The 21,464-nt window shown below is 41.8% G+C and overlaps 1 protein-coding gene across 6 annotated transcripts in view; it reads right to left on the bottom strand.

Annotated features, from left to right (window-relative positions):
* The window catches only part of Klhl32 (kelch like family member 32), a 219,375-nt gene that overhangs the window by 183,955 nt on the left and 13,956 nt on the right, over window positions 1–21,464 (bottom strand). For 2 of the 6 annotated variants that reach the window (XM_076924068.1, XM_076924069.1), the window contains exon 2: window positions 6,472–6,701. The exons of the other annotated variants lie outside the window; for them this stretch is intronic. The gene's annotated coding sequence lies outside the window, so the exon portion shown is untranslated. The remainder of the gene's footprint in view (window positions 1–6,471; window positions 6,702–21,464) is intronic. 6 annotated transcript variants of the gene reach the window in all.

Here is a 21,464-nt window from a genome sequence, read left to right as displayed (position 1 = left end):
AAGGAAAAAAAATCCAATTTCTATCAGGGAAAAAAATATATATGACACAGGACTTAAAGACACTAGCATGAAATTCATGCCGTCGGCTGAAATGTTTGTACCTACTGAAAATTTACAGCACAAACCCTGTGTGCTAATGTGATGATCTGGAGAGACTCCTCCCGGAAGCTATTATACAGTATAATATTCCATACACCGTTCAAGACAGGCCTTAGACACTAGAAGTTCCTGTTTCCTACATAGCTCTTGCCTTCTCTGGCTTTCTATTTCATAGTTGGCCATAGAGAGGTATTCAGACCCCTTCTTGTTTGGGTCCCAGCTCTTACCCAGGCATAGAGAGTGATGAAGGAAGATGGTCTTCCTGTGCTTCTGCAGTGCGTTTATTATCCTCAGTATGACCTGTTTATCCAGTAACATTCCAATTTGTGAATATTTCGTCATGCTGTTAGAATGAGTGATTCATCAAGCTCCAGAGGAAAGGCTTCACCAGCCTTCTGGATGAGAAGCTCTACAAGAACCGCACTGCCAGAGAGCACAGATGTGGGTTTGCCCCTCCCACACCTCCACCTGGTCACCCTTCATCTGTAGCCCTCGTCATATCTTTTATAATAAGCTAATAAGCGCCAGTGTTTGTCTGAGCCCTGTGAGCCACTGAGCAAACGATTTCAATTCAATGAAGAGGTTGTGGGATCTTAATTCACAGTGGGTTCTTGTGAAGCACAGGTAAAGCTACCGAGTACCACAATGAGCATGTAGAAGCTGCTTTTTTTTTTCCCCCTAAAAATCATAGCCTTCTCACCTGAGCCTACCAGGTAATCTACTTTTACTAGGTAAAACTAGATCAAAGATCAGCATCTCAGCCTCTATTTCCTATTTATATGCTTTGCTTTGGCTGAAGTACAAAATGAAGTTATTATCCTTAACCTCTTCTCTCGAGTCACCTTGGATTCAAAAAAAAAAAAAAGAAAAGAAAAGAAAAGCTTGAAGGACTGTCTCCCATGAGAACAATTACCCATAAGAATATGGCCAAACCCAGAGGCAGAAGGAATCATCTCTTGAGAACTACCTTATCCTCTTATAAAGATTAGAACTAAGACCCTCCCCCACCCCCCAGTACTAACTCTATTTAAGCCTAAGAGTTTAAAGTACACTGGTAATATCTGGGGTCATGAAACCCCATTATCTGTTCTTCTTAACAATATGCATGCCTTTCTCTGCTTTTTACCATTACCCTTCTCTCCCACTCTCCTTTTCTTTATATGTGTATGTGCACATGCGTGCACATGTGTCCATGTAGAGGCCACAGGTCAACTTCAGATGTCCTTCCTCAAGTGCTGTTTATTTTCTTTTGGAGATGGTCTCTTGTTGCAGACTGAGTTCGGCTGGCTGATGAGCAAGCTCCAGAGAGTCACCTGCCTCAACCTCCCCAAGATGGATTACAAGCATTCTCTACCATACCAAGCTTGTATGTGTGTGTGTGGCGGGGGGGGGGGGGGGGGCGGGGGGAGAATCAGGCTCAGTTCCTCATACTTTGGCTATCACCCCAGCCATGATTGATATTTAATTGGTATATTCAGGGAGGGTTACTAAACCTAGTTTGTTGGGGTTGCCAGGGTCCAGGCTGTTGTCCAGAAATTCAAGTAATTGGGCTTGTGATTAGCATCTAAAGTGGGACCAAGGAGAAGTTTTATAAACAAGCCACAGACAGTTGGAATTTGACATCCTCAGGTAGATAGGATTATACTATACTAAGTGGTGTCTGCTAATGCTGATTGTTTGCTTTATCATGAGAAGAAATCTGAACAACTGTTAGAGTCATCAAAGCCTTGTGTTTAGTTTTGATCAAGGAGCAGAAGAAAATAGGTTTGTCCTACTCAGGAGGTTAACTGGGTCGAGGGGTTAGGCTCTCTTGATGAGATGAATATTCCCATAGAAACAGGCAGGAACTTAGCTTGATCTTCCTAGCACAAAAGCCCAGTGGACTGGAGAGGTGGGCACAAAGTCCTGCCCCTAGCTAAGGAACTACAGGCAATTGATATGGATAGCTGCTGGGAAAGGTAGAGTCCATTGTCACTAAGGGCGTGGCCTCTGGCAGGGAGACAGAGCTTCATTAGAAAGCCAAACGTATGAAAATTATAAAAATTGGACATAATGGGTTTTAACAAAAGAAAAAAACCAGAAAGTTACATTGGTGTTGTAGACTTATCGGTTGGGACTGGGCTCCACAACTCTGTATTTTGATTGGCTGTGGCTTTCTGTAATGGTCTCAATCTGTTGCAAAGAGAAGTTTCTTTGATAAGGAGTGAGAACGACATCACCTGTGGGTATAAGTACTAATACGCAGAACATAGTTAGGATTACGCTGGTTTAGTAAAATGGTGGTTATAAGTTCTCTTCCAGTACCTAGCACATCACTAGCCTTGGGAAGTTGGCTAGGATTCCAGTGCTAGGCATGACGCCCCTTTTGTTAAGTGGGTCTTAAGTCCAGTTAGACAGCTGGTGGTTAGTACAAGGTAAGCATGCTAGAGCTGCACCCTTAAGGTTATTGGGCCATGCTGCTCAGGGATCATTACAGATGAAGAGACTGTAAGGACCAGAGGAACAAGGAGTTCACTGTGATATTGATTCTCTTAAAAATGTCAGAGAAACTGCATCCATGTCTAACCATCACCTGGCCAAAGACCATACCAATAGATATATTAATGTGAACAAGAGGAAGATCCCCAAACAAAGAGCTATATAGGCAGCTTAGAATTTTGTTGAGAGTGAGAAAAATATAGTCTTCCCCAGGAAGAGCACCCAATTGGTTAATTAATATTAAATGGTCAGTTTTCAAAACATGCATATAAGTAATAATGGACTGAGCAAGCTGCATTGTATATTTCAGAATACATATATAATATATATTCTTGCACACATGTATGTTATTACACACATATACACAAACACACAAATTTACACACCTCCCACCCCTATTCACTAGACTTAGATACAGAGCTGTATTGGCTGCATCTGATTTTCTAAGTTTCTCTGGGTCTCTGGTTTAGCTTAGAAGTTGCGCTTGTCTAAAGGTGGTTTGTAATCTCACATGAATACTTTCCTACATGATTTTCAATTTTCTGATCAGTTTTTCCAGTTTCCTCTGGAAAAGAAGTATTCAGGAGGTTAACTGGGTCAAAGGGTCAGTGCATGTATGTGTGTGTGTACATAACAACAATTAAAGAAAAGAAGGTCAAGAATTGGAAAAAATAAAAAAATTAAGCCGTGTACATGGGATGCCTTGGAGGAAGAAAAGGAAATGGGGAAATGCAATCATATTAATCTTAAAAAATCATATATATATATATATATATATATATATATATATATATATATATATATATTCTTTCTCTGCTATCTACCATGTGAAGATACAAAGAGACCTCCATCTGCATGCCAGGAGCGGGCACTCACCAGCTCCAGATCTGCCAGCATTTAATTTTAGGACTTCTCAGCCTACAGAGCTGTGAGATATAAATATTTGTGTCTAACCAACTCAGTCTGTGAGAATTTGCTACTGCAGCCAAAACTGGCTGGGACAGTTGAGAATAAAAGAACAAGGGGGAAATGTGTTTTAGAAACAGACTCTCTAGGGGCCCTCTCTCCCCTTGCCTGTACTGTGACTCCATCTGCTTCACTCCAGTGATATGTCCGATATTTGCTCACACAAGAGAATGAACAAACATGTCTCTAGACTGTGGGATGGGATATAGACATAACGGAGGATACACACATCATGGGAAACACGGAGGGAGCAGGGAAATCTTCCACAGCCCTTTCAGAGACTATAAGCTCTCATGTCCCATCCAGCTTCCAGAGTGGCAGCAGCACTGAGAACTTAGATTATTCACAGGAGTTAAATGAACAAGATACCTAACCCTTAGCTACTGAAGGTTTCCTAAATACACAGTTCACTGTGATCACTTTACAGGAAGACCCTGGGTTAACAACTTCCATCCCTGTCCCACCCTCACCAGATCCCCATATTCTTGTATGTTCAGAATACCTTTCTTATCCTTTGATTATGAGTGAATACCCAAAGGTATTTAATAAAAGTTTCAAAACACATACAAAAGAGTCACTAAAACAAAGAAATAGGAACAAAATCTTGAAAGGATAAAGACAACTAAACATTTCTTTCTTGCCTGGGAGCAAACCTCAGTGGCAGAGCTCGTGGCTTCAATCGCCAATGGTTCAGAGCAAGTAAGTAAATAACCAATGTAGTCAGACAGCCAAATCAATTTAAAGAACAATTAATTTGTTTCACTCGTGCCAAGTACACAATTATATCTCCAAGCATGTTTTCCAGGAAATTACTAGAGGATATTTTTCTATCTAAACAAGAGGATATTCTGAAGAAAAATGAGAAAACAGAACAGCTGATTTAGGAAACCAGACATTGAACAGGAGATAGGACAGAGGCGATCTCTTGGTGGCTTGAAAAGAATACCCAATAGCAAACCTAAGAACACCATATGAGAGCATTTCAGGGATGCTCAGAGCACTTCCTTCAGAGGTAACTGGAAAAACTGGTGAGAAAATTAAAAATCATGCAGGGAAGAAAGGTATTCACTTGGGATCACAAAATACCTTTAGATAAATGTGGCTTCTAAGCTAAACCAAGAGAAACTTAGAAAACTGGATGCAGCCAATACAGTAGTGTATCTAAGTCCAGTGAATAGGGGTAGGAGGTGTGTAAATGTCTAACAGATTAATCCATTACATTTTGTATTCTGCCATAGAAAACCTATAGACCCAACACAAAGAAATCAAAAACATAACTGGTACCATAAGCATGTTACTGGGAAATACCAATGTAAATATCCAAAGAAGCAGGAAAAGGAAATCAAATGTAGCTACTTCCTACACGTTTTATTTTTCTACATAAAGGGAATTATCTGCCTCTTAAAATCATGTGAACATAATTACGTCAAAAATAAAACTAAGTTTATGTGCTAACAGTTCTCAAACTCTGCGAGTTAATTAGCTGAATTATAATGAATGCAATACACAAGATACACAACTAAATGAGATAATCCAAAGAACACAATGTTTCTGGAACACATATTAAATATTATCTTGATGATAATGAGATTACAGCAATGATCATGAACCAGAAGTTAACATTCCCTTTTGGGAATGACAGAGGCTCAAACTTTTAAATCAACCTTTGTTTCCTTCCTAATCCTGTCTTGCATAGCTAGCTTGTAAGGACAGGATTAAGGTCTGAGAGAGCAATGGTAGAAAAGTCAGTCCCAACATCCCCACACTTCTTTGGCACCTACCCAAGGAGAGCTAGAACTTGTCACAAAACAATATAACACACTTTCTTCCTGCTACTGCCTCCAGACAATGTGGAACGGTCTCTGACACTAGTGAAATCTTAGCCCAAGTTCATATGAATGAAGTCATTAGTGATGTGTCATGCAGACCCAATGTTCTTTCCTCTGCCTTAACCCAATCTGACTTCCTATTTTCTTCAAGCTTCTGAAGTTCCCTGTATATACAAGCAGAGCCTGTCTATGTCTGAGTCTGTCCCTTTTTCTATTATTAATTAAAGTTCTAAAATATATTCTAATTTAATCAGAAATCTTATTTTGTGATTATGCTGGGTCACAGTAATTTTTATTTTAAAAAATTATTGAAAATAATTATTCTCAAACAATATATTCTCATTTCCCTTCCTCCTAGACCCTCCCCACACACCCAACTCCATGCTTCCTTTCTCTCTTTAGAAAACAGACAAACCAGAGTATAAAAAACAAACCCACAAAATTGGAAATCATAATGTACAAGCAAAAGTTCAATAAGATTTTTAAAAAGCCCAAACAATGGAATATGAGACAAAAAAAAAAATCTCCAAAGCACCATTGAGTTCACTGTGTTGGCCATCTGCTGCTGGGCATGGGGCCTACCCTTAAGGGTGGATTATAAACCCAGTGAAGCTCTGTTGGAGAAAATTAATTTTTCCTTTACAAGTGAATAACAATAGGAGATAGCTTCCTGGTAAGGCGTCCCTTTATCAGCTTTGCCAGTCAATATGACATATTGGATTGCTCATCACTTTCTCTGACTGATGCTTCAGGACTGACCTGAGTGAGCTATTACCTGTTTGAGACAGCCTAAGGAAGCATAGGGCAGGAAGCTGCAGAGTCCTCTAGGCTTGTGTAGGTTTTCAGGAATTACTTTACATCCTAGTCTACCTAGCAAGGGTTAAGACATTCATGTAAAAATACTTTAGTAATAAACATTGTACTTCTAAAACTGTAAATAGGGAGTGGCTGACTGAAAAGTCTAGATTTAAAGACCAAGCCTTTACCTAGGAATTTGACGAAGATAGTCATACTCAATTGCTTATTAGTACTTTTTCATGCCTTTCAAAAAGAACCTGAGAAAAGCAGCGTCAGGAAGGGAGGAATCATTCTGACTCACAGTTCAGGAGTACAGTCCTTCACTGCAGGAGACTCGAGGGGGTAGGAGCTTCAGACACTTGGCCACAGTGTGTCCACAGTCAAGAAACAGAGAGAGACAAATGCTGGGACTCGACTTGTAGTCTCAGTGTTGGACCACAGGCTGTGGAATGGTGCACTTCCAACCTCAATTAATCCAACTTAGAAAGTCACTCACAGATATTTGGTTTGTCTCCAAATAGAGAATAGATCCTGTGAAATTAATGGTTAATATCAATCATCTATCACACTTGAGTATGACTGCTTTCACAATGTTGAGCTGGGAAGTGGTCAGAGACAATTGGGCCTACACACATTAAGATACTATTTGATCCTTCATTGTGTAAGTTGCAAAAGCTTGATCTAAGCCACACAGAAATCCTTCCTGGTTTTCCTGATCTAACTGTCCATCTTGGTGTGTTCCTAACATCAATGGTTGGTGAAGAAGACAGTATTAACCCATCTAATTACTGATGTTAGATTATATTACACCTCATGTCATAAACAGGCTAATTCTACCAGGCAAAATGCTTGCTTTTCTGTAAAAGTTAGGACTTGGCTGCATACCAAATCCCTGTAAGTAGCCATGCACCAACCACACATTCATTCATTCATTCATTCATTCATTTATTCATTTATTCATTCATGAACTCAGGAGCTCATTCACTCCTTTAGCACTTAAATGATACTACATACTATGAATGCATATTATAAAATAAGATTTAAAATTTTCTGTAAAGGAAATGTCTGGCTTTTTATTTTATTAACATGACAACTGATAAAAGGTGTCATTTAAACTATAATTTTCTTTTTAATAAAAAAGATGTAAGGCAGAAGAAAGGACGTGGGCTCGAGGTTGAATTCCTTTAGCTGGGTTGAGCTACATGTTAAATGACATTGTAACTGAATTACTGGGGCATGACTCTATGCCACCTAGTCTCTAGTGCGAGAATGAGGTTGGTTCCTATTAGATAGATAGATACACTGCGCATAAACTGTTCTTGTTTGGGCAGTTAATGGAGTTTTTACCACAAATGCAGGAATTCCATACACCATTTGATGCGTGTTCTCTCTCAGAGGAAAGGTACCCTCAATTAAAATATACACATAAGTTTAACAACCTCAGAAAGCTAAACACAGAAACTCTACTTCATTTTTATTTTTAAAGTAACGCCATTTTAAAGCTTTGACCTAAGGGCCAGGCCTTAAAACCTGGAGCCCCTGACCCAAGAACAACAGGCTAGAGGAACATTGTGAGAAGCTGATTCAGAGAGAGAGAGAGAGAGAGAGAGAGAGAGAGAGAGAGAGAGAGAGAGAGAGAGATGGCCCCTGAAGACTGAGAGCCTCTGGGAAAACTTTCCTGTACTGTGGAGGCATGAGCTATTATTTTCATAACAAATGGTAAATAGCAACATGAAGTACTTTGAATGTAGCTCGCACCCGAAACATTAAAATCAAATTTTGTTACCAAAAGAAATACAATATTGATTTGAGGAAGAAATTTTAAAGACAGTGTATTGAGTTCTAAAAATCAGTAGCAAATCATTTGTGGTGGTTTGGATGAGAATGACCCCCCAGACTATGTTCATATTTTTGAATGCTTGGTTTCTAGTTTGTAGAACTGTTTAAGAAGGATTAGGAGGTGTGGCCTTGTTGGGGGAGGTGTGTCACTGGGAGTAGGCTTTAGTTTCAAAACCCCATGTCAGGCCTAGTCTCTTTTTTGTCTCTGGCCCTACTCCACCCTGCTTCCTGCCTGTAGATGAGATGTGACTCTCAGCAAATGCTCCAGCATCATGCCTGCCTGCTTAGAGCCCTATTAATGGACTACACTCTGAAATTGTAAGAAAGCTCCAATGAAATGTTTTCTTTTATAAATTGACTTGATGTCTCTTCATTGCAATAGTAGTTACACACTAGATTTCTTTTCCTCCATTCAAGTACCTTTGAGAAATATTCATATTAGGGGGAAATAAAAATTGTAAAAATTGTACTTTCTGAATCCCAATAGCAATTGCACTAGAATTTTTTTTTTCCTTTTTTCCTTTTCTATATCCAAGATTGAGCCTCGGCTCTCAATGGAAATAGCCAGGTATTCTGTAACTAAAATTATTCCCAGTCCTGCTTTTACTTTTTATTTTGAGGCATGAACTTATTAAGGTATCCAGTCTGGCTCTGAACCTGAGAATCTTCCTGCTTCAGAAGCTTAGATTACAATGCAAAAATCATTAGTCTCAGGAGAAGACTGTGAAGATAGTATCTCATGAAATTAAGTAAAAGATTCCGTTAACAAATTATACAACCCCGCTATGATTCAGTCAAGTAGAAAAAAAATTATTTTAAAAAGAAAAGTAAAATTACCAAATAGCATTTCTATCAACACTAGGTGAAAAGATTGAAACAATATAAATGGACCCAAAGATCCTGAACCCGAGCGAACCAGTAATGACAGGTGTAAAGGGCTGTAAAGGACACTGGAGAGGATGAGAGAAGACTAATTACCTAGAGTGATGGAGACAGGACTCTCGGCAAAGTAAAGAGCTTTTAGGGATGTTCATCTATTTGAAAATATCCATCAATTCCTAATGTGCATCACTCCACCTAGGACAGGCATGCAGTTTTAAACAGCAGAGACCGTCTCCGTTCTCAAAGCTTACACTCTAGGAGGTGTTGGGGGCCGACTTTTAGCAGAAAGTGGCTATCAGCTTTGCAGCCATCTTGAGCCATATACCCTGACATGAGACTTGGATTACAATAGCCTACAACAGCTGAGCACACTATGATAATCTTGGTTTAGATACCTTGAGATTAAAGGTGCGTGAGATTAAAGGTGTGTGACTTAAGAGTATGACTTAGAAGTATAGAGATCAGAGTTAGAGACAAGACCTAAGGGCATGATTAAAGGTGTAACTTAGAGGCGTGGCTTAGAAGTGAGACATATAAAAGGCAGAGACAGAACAGATCAGAATCAGACTGAGATCAGAGAATCAGACACATCAGACATTAGGTAGGAGACACTTGGCTCCAGACAGAATCAGACACAGCAGACAGAGGAGACAGAGAAGGAGACACTTAGAGGAAGAGAGACTGAAGAATAAACGGGACTGAATCACACCCTGTCTGGTCTCCATTCTTCGAGTCTGCCCTCACCCTCGCTCTTGCTGAACCCCGACCCCGCGGACCGGAGCGGCAGCTTGGGCCGGGATACAGTGGCCGCCCAAACGTGGGTCGGCCCGGGCCTCAACATTTTGCCTGGGCTGCGACGTTTTTTTGGCCGCCCCAACGTGGGGCTAGTGTGGACCCCAACATTATTTTGGCCGGCCCAATGTGGGACTAGTGTGGACCCCAACAAGGAGGATGAAGCAGCACAGAGACAGACAGTAAAATGGTGGATAGCAGTGGGTGCTGGTAAAGAACCAAAACATGAGATACAGCAACTCAATGGATACTCAGTTTTAGTAGACAGGGGAGGCTCTGAAGAAATAAAGCTTTAAAAATATCAATTACACAAATGTCAAACTACTAAAGAATATTCCCAAGTTCGAGACAAGAAAGTTTTCCACATGATGTCTCTTGAGTTGAGACATGTTTTCAACTGCATAACTTTTTCGGCATGAGTCAGAAGAGGAGGAGTAACAGAGTGGCGTCTGTTTGTATGGATCAGTCAATAGGCTAGGTTGAGTTTGATGTGAGGGATGATGATCCCAGAGGAGTGTGTGGGTGTCTGGGGATAAAGGGCTGTCAGCCCCATGTTTAATATTTCACAGTGAAGTAGCATTCTTCCCTCATCATTCCCAGTTTTCTTGGTGAACAAGTCTATAACCAAGATATTTTTGTACTTTGTTAACAGTCTGCACACAAGACCACTGAATACTGTTAGCAAAAACAAATTTATCATGTTTTTACAAGAAGGAACATATTCAAAGAATGTCTGTGAACTATGGCTATACTAATTGTATACTACAGAAGAGCAGAATGGCCCACATAAGCAAATGACCACACCACAAAAAAACTCCCATGTGCCTGGCACTGCGGCTGACTTTTGCTTTTTGCTTTTGTTGTTGTTATTGTTTTGAGATATGGTTATCGCAAAATAATATTGAGATATTATCAATGCTGTACAAGGAGGTAAACTTTTGCTCTGACCCTGGCCCAGTGGGTGACAACTACATCCATAAGCATTCATTCTCTCCATAGGTTTGTGCTATCTGAAAAGGCCTACATCATAAACTTTACAGACATGTCCCAACCCTGCAGAACCTGATAGGATTCCTGCCGAAACCTTGAGTTCAATGGCTCCCCAGATCTTTGGAGTTGTAAATTATATAGCATTATGGTGCCCAGTAAGGCATTGGAAGTAACTCAGCTTTGCATGCTCTACCGTGACCATGACTGGCTAGAAGCCAGATGCTAGGATGAAGAAGCAATATAAAAAAAAAAAAAAAAAGAATGAAAAAATAAAAGTAAAGTCATGGAAGCCACATCAAATTTCCCAAGGAACTATTTCCCACATTAAAATATGTCCAGTAGTTCATGATAAGAGACTTGTCTACAGTTTTAGTCTGGAGATGTTGGAACTATTCAAGAGGGCAGAAGCTAGACCCTTTTAACCATCTATGTGAAAACAAGAGGTGTCACATTATTATATCTATAGAGTTTAGGAGAAAGAACAATCATTTTTCCAATGAATTGCTGGAGATAGCATACCATGACAGGGATTGCCCACAGCAGGCTGGGATGAAGAAATCTCAGAAGACCGAGGCAGCTCCTTGTGAAGAGGATGGCTTCTGGGACCCTGAGAAGCAGGGGACACATCCCTCCAGGGAACCTGCCATCTGAAATAAGGGGCTGCCTGCAGTAGGCAGAATGGAGACATCTCAGTAGTCCATGGCAGCTCTTTGTATAAAAAGAGTTCCCATTCTCCTAACCCTAGCCCTGGACAACTGCTGTATAGATGTCATTTGTGCCTGACTGTTTTTCAGTTGGCCTTGATGTGCATAATTATTCCATTATATCTGACTTTCTTACTTCTTTCTCCTTCTGCTCTGGTGAATTCTATGATACTAGATGTTCCTTGATACAATGATTCTTAAACAACTAAAACTTGAGCCATAGGGCACAGCACAGCACAATCCTAACGGTCCAGGTGCGTGCTGTGTGTTCTCATCTTGGAAACCATGCAATAACTGCACAATGGTAGCTTCAAATTAATGTTTGACTTGCAAAGAAAGTTTGAAGAAATTAAGAAAATGAGGTAGAGCCAATATTGGGACCCCAAGAGGGGAAGAAGCTATTGAAGTTATAAAATGAGTTTTTCACAACATTTGAGAGTGGTTCCTGGATAAGCAAGTATAGAATATATAAAATTATATACTAGTAAAACTAAGTCAAAATACTGAGACTCTTAGGAGAGTCATTGTGTGCAATGTACAGAAGCAGAAAGCTAGTGGGACAACTGACCTCTATGAGACTCTTTCTGGCCACTGCCTGACAGCTCTGCCCATGTCATTTATCATTAGAGCTTCACAGGAAAATGCATGTAGCTGACTTTGGAGCTCTGAGCTCTGAAGTATAGTAAGTCAAAAGTTAAAGTTCAAATAACGATAAGTTTGCCATTATCATTATCTTGGCCATAGGCCTGGGAATAGGGGAAGCTTGAAACTCTGGGGAACAATTATAATTCTTAATTCTTTGTGAGATGTGGTCATTCTTTTGAATTTGATTTAACAATGATTATACAATGATTTTTTTTTTCCTACCTGCTTTTGGAATAACAATAAAAGACTGGGGCAAGTTAAAGGTGAGAGAGTGTGGAGTGAGGAACGTAGTGTGTGCAGGAGTGTGGCATGTGTGAGGAGAATGTGGAGATTGTGTGTGAGGAGTGTGGAGAATATGTGAGAGCAGTGTGGAAAGTATGTGAGGGGAGTGTGGAGAGTGTGAGGGGAGTGTGGAGAGTGTGAGGGGAGTGTGGAGAGTGTGTGAGGGGAGTGTGGAGAGTGTGAGGGGAGTGTGGAGAGTGTGAGGGGAGTGTGGAGAGTGTGTGAGGGGAGTGTGGAGAGTATGAGGGGAGTGTGGAGAGTGTGAGGGGAGTGTGGAGAATATGAGGGGAGTGTGGAGAGTGTGTGAGGGGAGTGTGGAAAGTGTGAGGGGAGTGTGGAGAGTGTGTGAGGTGTGTGGAGTGTGTGAAAAGTGTGGAGAGTATTGAGAGAAGTGTGGAGAGTGTGTGAGGTGTGTGGAGTGTGTGAGGAGTGTGGAGAGTGTGTGAGGGGAGTGTGGAGAGTATGAGGGGAGTGTGGAGAGTGTGTGAGGGGAGTGTGGGGAGTGTGTGTGAGGAGTGTGGAGTGTATGTGAGGAGTGTGGAGTGTGTGAGGAGAGAATGTGTGGTTTTGTGTGTGTGTGTGTGTGTGTGTGTGTGTGTGTGTGGAGAGAGAGTGTGTGAATGAAAGGGGAACACAGAGAGGTAGGAACTCCACAGTAGGACTGTGAGAGTGCAAGAACAGAAAATCACATAGAAGAAAAGCAGAGTGCACAGGAGAATGAAGCCTCCAGCTAAGATGAGGGTGGGGAGGGAGGCAGAGAGACAGAGACAGAAAGAGCAACCTCAAGCCTTGAAAATTTTACCTGTCAGCTTATGCCCATAAAAGTTGTCTGTGTGTGTTTATTATGCGCTTTCCAGATATCCCTGCTTCCAGTTAAGAACCCAGATCCTGTGTCAAGGCTGGACCTTGACATGAAGAAAAGTCCTGTTGGGCCATTAAGGGATCTTTTCTGACACAATTGACTCCTCTGATAAAAACTAGGAGCAGAAGACTAAACTAAAGAAGACAGAATTATAGTTGCTTCTCCTATGCATTAAAGTGTGTGATGGAGTCTCTCGCCTGGCAGCTTTAGAAGCACTAGAAAATCAAGGACAAATCTTATCTTCTAATATAATTCTTAAAACTGTCAGTCAAACTTCTGCAAATCATTTAGCCTTCATAGGCCAACATTACTTTCTCCTTAAGAGTAAAAGAATGCTTTCCAAATACTTCTATTGAAGTGACTGACACAGGAAATTTGCAGGCACATTCCAAAGCATAAGGTGCAGTGTAAGTAAACAGCATCATCACCCAGGCTAGCTCCGTGCTGAGTAGAGGCACAGAGGACCACCACTCAGGTCATTGCAGAACTGAAGAACTCTACAAAAACTTACTTCTTCCCTCAGTCTGGCATCCTTCACGATCTTCTGACATGAGTCTATTTGTAAAGAGGTTTAATCTCTATGGAGTTCCCCATCTCCAAGTAGCATTGTTTGGTCCAGATCATATAAATAAAACAAGAGCAAAATTACTTCATGATGGCAGAGGCTAGTTCAGAAAATGTCTTTCAGTCTGATCTTGAATGCATGCATGCTTCCCAGGTAACATGTTCAATTATTTAAGTGCTGGTTAGTATCACGGCTGTCGGCATGATCAGTAATCACTGTCTCATCTGATTCCAGCTGCTCCCACCTTTGATATAACCAGGAGCAACAGCCTGGAGGACAGGAACTGACAGGGAAGGAATACTGCTGGGGGTCAATTGATGCTGGTGTTGTGCAGACTTTCAGTGAGCTGCTTAAGTCGGACACACGTTAAAGGATAACATCACAGTCTGAAAAAGAGCTAAAGCCCTCAGAGTTTGGTTCGAAAGGAATATTTTCTGAATATAAGAATGGCTTTCAAGAGGAAAGACCAAAGTGTAGATGCTTCAGTCCTTACAAGGAGGAACAACATACTCATGGGAGGAAATACAGAGACAAAGTATGGAGCAGAGACTGAAGGAAAAGCCATCCAGAGACTGCCCCACCTGGGGATCCATCCCATATACAGACACCAAACCCAGATACTCTTGTGGATGGCAAGAAGGGCTTGCTGACAGGAGCCTGATATAGTTGTCTCCTGAGAGGCAGCCAACCATTGGACTGAGCATGGGATCCCCAATGGAGGCGATAGAGAAAGGGCTGAAGGAGCTAAAGGTGTTTGCAACCCCATAGGAAGAACAACAATATCAACCAACCAGATACCCCAGAGCTCCCAGGGACTAAATCACCAACCAAAGATTACACACAGAAGGACCCATGGCTCCAGCTGCATATGTAGCAAAGGATAGTACTGTCCAGCATCGATGGGAGAAGAGGCCCTTGGTCCTGTGAAGGCTTGATGCCCCAGTGTAGGGGAATGCCAGGGTGGGGGGGCAGAAGTGAGTGAGTGAGGGGAGCACCCTCATAAAAGCAGGGGGAGGAATAATAGGATAGGGGGTTTCAGACGGGAAACTGGGAAAGGGGATAACATTTGAAATGTACATAAATAAAATATCCCCCCCCCCCAAAAAAAAAGAATGGCTTTCGAGTCTAGACTTGAAGAAGCTGGTTAAAGAAACTATACCTCAATAACATTTGTTGGGTATATCTACCAGGTAAGACATAAATATCTGTTGGAGATTGGCTCTAATGCTTTGTCTTAAATCAGCTCCCAAAATCACATGGGAATCTACATGTCCCTATCTCCAATTGTTTTTTGATTGATCAATAAAGAGCCAACAGCCAATGTCTAGGCAGGGGGACAGAGGCAGAACTTTTAGGATTTCTGGGCAAGGAACACGGGGGAGAGAAGAAGGGAGTCCACTATGAGAGGGGGTAGGGTGGACCATGCCATGACAGGGAAGCAGAGAGATCAGAATTAAGACATGTAAGAGTCAGGGAAGTAGCCCCTGGGGCCACTTTCCCACTTGGGTCTGGGCAGCAAAGATAAAATATAGATTTAGAAAGTGTTAACTAAGGGGTGCGGGAGAGGAGTGTGTGTTAGCCACAGGGAGGCTAGAAAGTGCCCAAGCATTGAGCTCGTCAAGGCATATCAAAATTAAGCTGACTTGTGTGTGTGTATGTGTGTTTGTGTGTGTGTGTGTGCGCTCACGCTCAGTGCAACTTAACAATTCACAGCTAAAGATACCTCCATTCACATTCCTACAGACATGGCATTTCCCTTCCCTAGAAAACTAGAGTAAGTATCTGTGCACACAGCCAGGGAAAAGGGAAAGAAACACAAAGCATTTGACTGTCAAAAGAAAGAATATAGACTTCCAAAATGTATTTGTGTGAGGCACAGTGGAGGCTATAAAACCATAGAGAAGCAAGCAAAGAAAGCCAGGCCTCTGGAGACCTGTGTCCTTGGTCCCAGAACAGCAAATCACTACCTGGATCAGCCAATCTGTACCTTGGGCTTCTGAGATAAAAAGAAAAGGAACACAGCAAAATACGTTTGTAGGGGCTCTTTATATTCATGCTCAAGAGAAATTATATTAGTAGCCAACAAAAACAGAAAAAAAACAACTGTCAGCCTCTGTATGCATAAGAGATCTCCTTGGCAGAATAACAAAAAAAAAAAGTCTTCCCCTTTGAAGTAAACGTAAAACTGTATTACCTATGTAAATGATACCAAGGGATCATCAACCTTTTAAGAGTCAATTCTAGAATACAGACAAAGCATTTACCAGAAGCCAAGTCCATGCTGATTAAAAATACAATGGACAATCACAACCATCTACTCCAAAATAAGCAATGAGAACATATGTGTGTGTATATGTATGTATATATAGGGTATATAAGCATATGTCTATGTGCAAGTATGTAAATATGTATAGTTACATGTACATGTGTATGCATGTATGGATGCATGTTCATTTACACATAGAACAAATGGAATGCTTACACACTTCTCTCACTTCTTTGTTTTGTATTTTAGCTCAAAAATCCTCCTCTAAGTTCCTAGTGCTGACAGACTCCTTCACTTTTAACTAATGTATGTGGGCAACAGAAAGGTCCAACATGTTGTCTATACAGGGTCATCTCCAGAAAAGATTTATTAATCTAGGTTTTCTCCCCAACTGCCTTCTCGAAGATCCAATAGGACCTAAAGGCATATTCATACTGCAAAACAGATACACAGAAATATGGACCCCAGCTGCAGCCAGTGACTACCACTGATTGACTGAGCTAGAATAAAAGATTGAGGATTTTGATGCTAACGTCCTTTGCAACTCTAGCCATTTAGCATATAACATCAATACATTTTCACATTGAGGAAACACACAAAAGAAATGACCAGAGACCAACAAAAGGCTAGCCCACAAAGGTGGGTGGTAAAAATAGATGAGAAATTCAAAAATGAGGGGAAAAAAACTTGTGGAGAAGAGTGCCAAACATGGTTTCACGGAGGAAATGTGTACCAAACTAAACCTTGAGGGGCAAATTTTTGACATGAAAGGGAACTAAGTATGTTGGCAGTTGGGCTTGTACATGGCATCAGGTGTAGCTAGGAAGGACAGTGAGGACAGTACATTGCCAGGAAAACACCAGATCAGGGTGACCAGGATAAATGCAGCTAGGTGACCTCGGGCTACAAATAGCAGCAGGACTTACAGTCACCATGGAGTCACTGCTGATGGTAAATCTGGAAAATGATCAACTGAAATGCTTTTGGAAGTTCTTTCAGATCGTGATACCCAGACCTACACAGAGCACAAGATGCCACTCTCTTTCTAAACCCTGGCATATCGTGCATGTTGTACAGGAATGAAGAACGTATTTGCTTGTTAGATTCTCCCACTTAACCTGCATCACACCTGTATATAACAAAGAAAAATGAGTTCAGGGAAAGAAAGCACTGACTGTAAGAGAGCCCTTAAGGTCCATCCTAATCAGAGTTACTATTGCTATGATGAGACACCATGATCAAAAGCAAGTTGGGGAGGAAAGGGTTTATTTGGCCTACACTGCCACATCATAGTCCCTCTCTGAGTGAAGTCAGGACAGAAACTCAAACAGGGCAGGGACCTAGAGGCAGGAGCTGGTGAAGAGGCCATGAAGATGGGCTGCTCCTCATGGCTTGTTCAGCCTACTTTCTTATATAGCAGTGACCACCAACCCAAGGATGGCACCAGCCAGAGTGAGGTGAGCTCTCCCTGACTCCATGAATCACTAATTAAGAAAATGCCCTACAGGCTTGCCCACAGCTTCATCTTTTTTTTTTTTTTTTTTTAATCTTCGTACTTTCTTTTCTTTTTTGTCTTTTATTTACATTTTAAATTCCAGATTTTATTCCCCCCCCCCCATTCACCTTCCAACTGTCCCACATCGCACAGCTCCTCCCCATCCCCTGTCTCCATGAAGATGTCTCCACCACACATGCCCACACCCAGCCAGACCTCTATACTCCCTGGGGTCTCCAGTCTCTTGAGGGTTGGGTGCAACTTCTCTGATTGAACCCATTCCCAGCAGTCCTCTGCTGTATATGTGTTGGGGTCCTCACATCAGCTAGTATAGTCTGCATGGTTGGTGGTCGAGTGTTTGTGAGATCTCGGGGGTTCAGATAACCACAGCCTCATCTTATGGAGGCACTTTTCTCCACGGAGGCTTCCTTCTCTCAAGTGACTCTACCGTGTGTCAAGTTGACATAGCCAGCACAAGGTCTTTCCAAAGCTTGGGTGGAAGAGATCAGCAGATGGTAGATTAAAGGGAAGCAGCAGCTACGTGACCAGTGGAGGTGAGCAAGGTCTCAGGAAATTGAGCAAGGGCCCCTGAGGCAAAACCTCTGCTCTTCTCTTTTGGAAAATACTATAAAGAGGTGCTTTCACAGATTGTAAAAGTGTGGCTATCATATCTAAGCTTTACCTGAATTACCTTATGGCAATCACCTCATATCCAACCTGTTGTGGTTAATAAAACCAATCTCCCCAATTGATTAAAACGTCTCTTTGTCACTTGAAAGGAATACCTATTTAAACAATTAATCAGTTCTTTTAAATCTTGTTAAATCTTTGGATCTTATTAAAGATTAAGTATGGCTAATTCTTAGTGATGTCACCAACAGACTTTAATGAATACAAGATTTATACTTTTTGTAGCCAAGGCTAGCCTCAGATACAATAAATAGCCAAAGCTACTTTAAATTCCTGATGTCCTATCTCTACCTCCTAAGTGCTGTGACCACAGGTGTAAGTCAGTATGCCTGGTTAATAATCTTAATATTTAAGTGACATATCAAAATCCATGTTTCACCACTTCCTAAATATGTCTAATTTCTTGGTATTTCTTAAAAGTTAATATTTAGTATCAGCACCAACTGAGATTTTAAAAAGGAAACACACCTTTGTCATCTTCTCTCTTTTCTGCCCAAAGCAGTTCCGACTTTCCTGATCCCATAGTTAAATTTAATTTTCTATTGGAATAGATGAACCACAAAAGCTGTAGCTTTAAAAGCATTTTTCAGAGATGTTTTCTGGGTGAAATCTCCACCTTGTACGAAAAGCATTGAAAAGGACTTGAAATTCTGCTTACTAAAGTACGAAGGAAGAAATGCATGCAGGGAAACATGTCTAACAGTCTGTCAGTGGCTCTCCCAAGTATATCCTAAGGTGGTAATTACCTCAGACTCCCAGGGGGCTTCCTGTCCTAAAGTATACTCCATTTTGATTGTACTTTTCTATTTTGACTGTGCATTCCACATCACCTAATAATTTTTTTCTTCTTTGTATTTCAACAATTGCCCATGCCGAATATGCTTCCACTTTGCCTAGATGTCAGCCACAGATGTCTTACGCTAATGGCTTCATCTCTGCTATTCTGTAAGTCTATTCTAGACGAGGCGCACCTCTTACCTGTCTTCAGAAAGCACATCCATAAAGTCTCCAGAGTGAAGGGATGGCACTCACAGAATATATTTCACTAAAAAGCCCAGTGTGCAAGAAACATCTTGTCTTCTTGTTTCCTGCAATTCAGCTTAATTTCAGTTCCACTAGTCAGGAAGTCTGCCTTCTTTGGGTTGCTTCAGAGGGGTAACGGCATTTCTGGAGCTTAGGTGGTGTTGCAGGAAGGGGAGCTGAGCTTCAGGGTGTCTCTGACCTCAAGTCACCCATGCCTTACCATGCCTGCTGAAAAAAGTTTTTTCTAGTCTCCAGCTTATGAGAGGTGGCATCCTATGGCACTATACACTCCTTGAAACGCTGCGTGCCTTGACTGGCATTCAAGTCTCTTTGTTTTCCTCTTCTTTCTCTGGGTATACCTTTATTTGCTCATCCATTTTTCTCACTGTTCTCTACCTAACCTTCTATGGTTCTTTGAGATTCCATTTCCCCGCATCTTCTGTCCCTAGGCCACTTCAATCCCAATCAAAACTTGTATCATAGGTTCAGAGTCTATGTGCTATAAACACACACTATCTTGTTTGACACCTTCTTGTGAACATTTCAAAGACAGCTCACATTTAGTACTGCTTTAACCACACAGCCGTGAGGATCGGCACTCTCCTATACAAACACACCTCCTCCCATGCAGACATACAGAATGGCTTGGCCGCTTACCATGGACAGCCTCCAGGTCTCTCTCCTTTACCCTCACTAGTCAACTGAGTGCCAAACCCTGAAAATATCTCCTCCTAAATAGTCCTGAAACAATTAATTTCATCCCCTTTCCTCACCTCTTTAGACTAGACAACTACCAGTCCCTCTGATGTGAACCTGAGCAGCGGCCTCCAGGGTTTTCCTAGGCTGTTCCGGGTTTTCCCACAGCCAGAAGCTGTGACTGGTGTTTCCTCTGTGACTTTTTACTGTGTTTAGGAACAAGATCTGTACTTATTGCCCTCCCCCTTTCTCCTCCTGAATTCTCACATCTTTCAGACCTTTAGCTCCACTCCCTAAGAACAGGCCAATGACCCCTCCCCTGGCTCCAACTCCTCCAGCCCCATCCTCCACCACCCACCCTCCATCCCCCTATATGCCACTGCTTTTCATTTGTCAGAATATCACGAGCCCCTCCTCAGCATCCACTTGTCACAGTCACTCAGCCTCCTGTGTGAGCTAATCTGATGGATGGGAGTCTTTCACCAGTATATCAGCTGGGTGATAACAATGACCTGTCTCCCTCACCACTGAACCATCAGCACCTGGCACGGTGCCTGACACTTAGCCAGCCAGTAACTGCTCGACAAATGAGCATTCTTGACGGAAGCGAATGTTTCTGATGAGAAAGGTGGCAATGTAGAAGCACCAGCGATGGCATATTTAAGAAGCAACGGCGGCCCAGTAATACTTTCCTAATCTTTGCCCTGACATGAGAACAGGGTCACATGGTCAACAGGCCGGGTTTGGACTCTTTTTTTCTTATTTCTTTTTTTATTTTCAATCTATCCCTGCCACAATTTCCCCTCCCTTCACTCTTCCCAGTGCCCCCTCCAACATCTCTTCACCCAAGATCCAACTGTCCTCAGTTTCCCTTCAGGGAAGAGCAGGCGTCCAAGGGATCTCCACTGAACAAGGCACAAGATACAATAGGACTAGGCACATACCATCACAGCAAGGATGAATGGGGCAGCCCATTGGCAGGAAAAGGGTCCCAAGAGCAGATAAAAGAGAATAAAATAAAATGAAAATCTAAAAAACAAATTGGAAGTACAGCCTAGTAGGGGTGGCATCTTAGGGTTAGGCAGTGTATCCACGAGAAGGACTATGAAGTCCTGGTCTCCTCTTACTCCTGCTTTACCAACCATGAGATGAGAGGCTCTATTGGACTCTTGAGTCATGGATGTCATTAAACATTACTTACTGACTATTGGAAACTCCAGAGGAAGGTCACAAAAGCTTGCCTCTGTTTTCATCACCCTTAAGCACACCCATAGATGGATAATCACGGCAGAACAATGAAGCCTCTCCCAAGATGAATCGTTACCACGCTGGACCCACCCTGCTTTATTTTGGGGTAGTTGGAACACTAGGTGAAAAACTTTACTGACCAGGTGTACCAGACACTGAACAATGAAATTTATATATAATACTGTACTTCATCCACATGGTCACGGTACAGAGAAGGAAAGAGGAATTCCAGGGTTCTATGAAATAAGGCATTCTCCTGTAATAACCAGTGGTTGGAACAACCAACCTCTGTGCATTACCAGCTGCTTCACAACC

This window comes from Arvicanthis niloticus, chromosome 25 (assembly GCF_011762505.2).
Source record: "Arvicanthis niloticus isolate mArvNil1 chromosome 25, mArvNil1.pat.X, whole genome shotgun sequence".
Lineage (NCBI taxonomy): Eukaryota > Metazoa > Chordata > Mammalia > Rodentia > Muridae > Arvicanthis > Arvicanthis niloticus.
The sequence above is the reverse complement of the archived record's forward strand: the minus strand, read 5'-3'. Positions and strand labels throughout refer to the sequence as shown.